Source organism: Saccopteryx leptura, chromosome 8 (genome assembly GCF_036850995.1).
Source record: "Saccopteryx leptura isolate mSacLep1 chromosome 8, mSacLep1_pri_phased_curated, whole genome shotgun sequence".
NCBI classification, from domain to species: domain Eukaryota; kingdom Metazoa; phylum Chordata; class Mammalia; order Chiroptera; family Emballonuridae; genus Saccopteryx; species Saccopteryx leptura.
Window position 1 is genome coordinate 73,315,076 of NC_089510.1, and position 4,506 is coordinate 73,319,581.

Sequence of the window (4,506 nt, forward strand, 5' to 3'; positions counted from 1 at the left end):
TCAGAGCCTCCAGTGTAATCAGGCGGGGGTGGGAGTCAATTGTTGTCAAGGTGACTGTTCAGCGCCTAGCATTCAGTTGGACCACTCAACCCAGGCTTTCCACACTTTGTAGCCTGTTTTGGCTGGGAAGAAGAGGCACTAGTCTCTGCTTGCAACTAGTGTAGTAAAGATCTTATTATCTGCCAAGTCCCTCTTGTTAGCGTTTATCCCTGAATATGGAGGCTCTATCAATCAGAAGTTGCCCCCGCCCCTTTAGCGAGAGGTACTAAGAAATATCACGCCTCTTGTCTTGGATCGCTGAACTGAGAGAGATCTTATCAATTAGAGCCCGTGGGTGCGCAGATTTCATGGGTTAAGCTAATTTCAGTGATTGGGTCCGCAGCTGTGCTCCCGAAGATATTTCAGGCTGCCTGCGCGCCCCTCCCCCAACGCTTGATTGTTATCTTGAATGGCTGGGTGTGGTGCCCCACCCGCGGAGAGAATCTCCCAATTAGGGAAGACCGCCCTGGCCCCTCTCCCGCTCGCCCCGCCGCTGGCGGCTGGGGCGCACTGTGCGCAGGATAATGGGGCACCCTGGGTGTGTGGGCCAGTAGGGTGCACCGGGCGCAGGATAATGGGGCACCCTGGGTGTGCGGGCCAGTAGGGCACGCGGGCGAATGGGGTGCTCCAGGCACTGGTGGCTGGGGACTCTCACTCGCAGTGCGCGGGCCGCTGGGAACGTTAGCGGTGCTCGCTCTGCAACCGGACTGGGCGCGCGCCGGCGGCTGCTCGCTGCTCCCGAGTGTGGGCCGACTCACCACAGGCGCGCTCCCTTCGTGGCTTGAATGAACGTTCCTGCGGTAGTTAGCTTCCTCCACACCCTCGTCTCTCAGATTCAAGTGATAACAGTCCTTTCGCTTTCAGTTTGTGGGGAACTCCGGGATGCTCCGAGGATAAATTTTTCTGTTTCTAGTTGATAAATTTGTTGTGATTTTGGGGAGATCTGTCGGACGCGCTGCTCACGGCGCCATTTCCGTGACGTCACTCCGTCCTTTTCATTTTTCTGTGGCTTAGTTGTGTTTTTATGTTCTAGATTATACTTTTTTTAGATTTCATTCATTTATTTTTAGAGAGAAAGGAGAGAGAGAGAGAGAGAGAGAGAAAGAGGTAGAGAAAAAGGGGTGGGAGAGGAGCAGGAAGCATTAACTCCCATATGTGCCTTGGCCAGGCAAGCCCAGGGTTTCAAATCAGCGAGCTCAGTGGTCCAGGTCAATAGTCTATCCACTGCACCACCATAAATCAGACTAAATTATAATTTTACAACTATGTAAGGATAAATAAGTGAGAGACTAGGGTGTATTTTGGCTTACACCATAATTCAGGTTATGTCACTGTCGTAGGAATGGAACTGTGTCATAAACCTGAGGACCCCCTGTAATTATATGTACACACACACACACACACACACACACACACACATACCTGTATCTATCTACAAATAAAAAAACATGAGTTTATGTGGGAGACTGCAAGGTGGCAAAGTCCTTGCAGTTTAAGGCTTAGCCAACGGTTCTTTCCCACACCTCCATATTGGCCATGAAGCTGAGTGTTTGTACTCGTCCCATCTCCCCACCTCGCTTGATTAAGTTGCTAGTGGCAATTTACATGCCCTTCATCTCACCCTTTGTTTGTTCTGATGTTGGTTGATTTCACTTATGCAGGGTAGAGGGTTGTCTGCACTTGGGAGAATTCTTGGGTTGCCTTGGAGATGTGTGACTTTGTATCGGAGACTTCCTTATTTGCATATGGTTCTGCACTATATAATAAAGCAGACTGGGGGCTTTGCTCGGCTCTTGCAAGCTATTGTTGTTGCAAAGAGACTTTCTGATCCCATCCTTTTTCTCTCTGAGTTTATTTCTTCATTCTGCACCATTCTCACTTAGGACCTGGACAATTACTAGACACGCTGGTCCATGGCAAGTTTATATTCTAATTCCATTCCAACCGCACAATGGTTATTCTAGCCCTCCTCATGCCCCTTTGCATAATTCCTTCTCCTTACCCCCAGCTTCTACAGACCTGATTTCTCTCCCTATACTGTTGTCTTTTCTAGAATGTCATATAATTGGAAATAGCTTTATGTGTCTGGCTTCTTTCAATAAACATAAAGCTTTTGAAATTTATACATATTATATGTATTCGTGATTTTTTCCTTTTTATTGGTAAGTAATATTCCATTGTATGAATGTATCACAATTTGTTTATCCATTTACCAATTGATAGACATTTTTGTTGTTTCCAGTTTTTGGCTATTATGAAAAAGTTTTAATAGACATTTTCATATAGATCTTTGTGTGGCCATAGTTTTTCATTTGTCTTAAGTAATACTTAGGAATGAGATTGCTGGATTATATAATAAGTGTGTTTAACTTTATAGGTACTGTTAAGCTATATTCCAAATGGTCTGCATCATTTTGCATTTTTACCAATAATGTCTGAGATTTCCATTTGCTCCACATTCTTGCCATGGCTTGAAATTGTTGGTCTTCTGAATAGGAGCCATTTTATTCAATGTACATTTCCCTAGAGATTAATGATATAAATCTTCTGGCTCTGTGCTTATTTGTCCTTTGTATATCTTTTTCGGTTTAGTGCTATTCAAGTGTTTTTCTAAAATTAGGTTGTCTCCGTTCTTATTTTTAAGCTATAAAGGTTCTTGCATGTTTTGGATATTTTTCTTAAATTAAAAAAATTTCATTTTTAGATTAGGGATATTTATCTCTCTTGTAATATTTTGAAAATGTTTTCTTTCCATTTGTCAAGTGTTTTTTGACATTGTTAATGGTGTTTCTTGTCTTGAAAAAAAAAAACTCATTAAAAAAATTTTACTCAATTTAGAAAAGTTTACTCGACCACAACCTCCAGGGGTCCTGCAAACTTCAGCTTCAACCTGGGGAGGAAGAGTGCCATGGTGCTGGTCAAGCCCAAGAATCGCTCTCTGGTGGTGCACAGACCTGGGAATCTTCTGGAGAACTATCCTATTCCTTAGTCAGGCCCAAATGAGGTGCTACTGAGGATGCATTTCATTGGAATCTTTGGCTCAGAAGGCCACTACCGGCAGCCCAGTCAAATTTGGGATTCCTAGGCCATAAAACTTTAGGAACAGTCATAAAGGTAGGATCATTGGTAAGTAACCTACAACCAGATGACTGCATTGCCACAGAACCTGGTGCTTGCCAAGAAACTGATGAATTGTCTAAGACAGGCTGTACAACCTGTCATCGCCCATCTTCTGTACCCCTCCCTTCCCCACCAATGATGGGAACTTCTACAGGTTCTCTAAGCACAATGCCAACTTCTGCTACAAGCTTCCTGACAATGTCACCTTCAAAGAAGGGGCCCTTGATTGACCCAACATTTATGGGGATCCATGCCTGCTGGAGATCTGGATTCTTTCTTTCTCTCTCTCTCTTTCTTTCTTTCTTTCTTTCTTTCTTTCTTCCTTTCTTTCTTTCTTTCATTCATTTTTTTTAAGAGAGAAAGAGAAATTGAAATTGGAATGGGGGAGCAGGAAGCATGAACTGGTAGTAGTTGCTTCATATATGTGCCTTGACCCGGCAAGTCCAGGGTTTCGAACCGGCAACCTCAGAATGCCAAGTTGACATTTTATCCACAAGGTCACCATAGGTCAGGTGGGAACAACATCTTTGTGTGTGGACCTGAGCCAATTGAATTGGTCATTTTGGGAGTGGTCAAGGCAATGGGCGAGGTTCAAGGGGTGGTGACTGATCTGTCTCTTGATTGTCTAAAGCTAATAAAGTTGAGGCTGACTTTGTCCAAGGAGAGCCCTTAAGAAGTCATGAGTAAAGTGGATGGTCTTTTGGGACACAAGCCAGAAGTCACCATGGAGTACACTGGGGTGGAGATAGCCATCCAGGGGAGCATCTACGCTACTTGTTCTGGTGGGACCCTGGCACTTGTGGGACTGGGTTCTGAGATGACCAGTGCATCCCTAGTGCATCCAGAAAGTGGATATCAAGGGTATGTTTCTGTACTGCAACACAGCTGATGATGATCTCAATGCTTACGTCCAAGTCTGTGAATGTAAAGTCCTTAATGACCCATAGGTTTTCTCTAGAGAAAGTTCTGGAGGTCTTTGAAACATCCGAAAAGGGACTGTGGTTGAAAATCATGATCAAGTGTGACTCCAATAATCAGAATCCCTTTTGTTGATTGGACTCTGCCCTCATTCACACCCTTTCAGCATCTCTGGGCTAAATGGCTGGGCAAGGGTGGGCTTTAAGCAGTTTTGTTTTTTCTTTAAATAGTAAGAATAATTAAAATAATTTATTTTAAGCAGAGAGCTTTATACAAAGGAGTTGGTGTACCTTAAAAACAAAAGTAGAAATAGATTGGGGGAACTTGTAGCCAGAATGGCCTGTTTATGCTGAGCAAAGTTCAGCAAGTGGAGCAGGCAGGTTCTGGGAACTCCCCTTTTTCCTGGACTGCCTGAGTTGAGTAAAGGAA

The 4,506-nt window shown here is 44.1% G+C and overlaps 1 pseudogene; it reads left to right on the forward strand.

Moving 5' to 3' along the window:
* The first annotated feature begins 2,947 nt into the window (after positions 1–2,947).
* On the forward strand, positions 2,948–4,212 carry LOC136379549 (sorbitol dehydrogenase pseudogene; annotated as a pseudogene).
* The last annotated feature ends 294 nt before the right edge of the window (positions 4,213–4,506 follow it).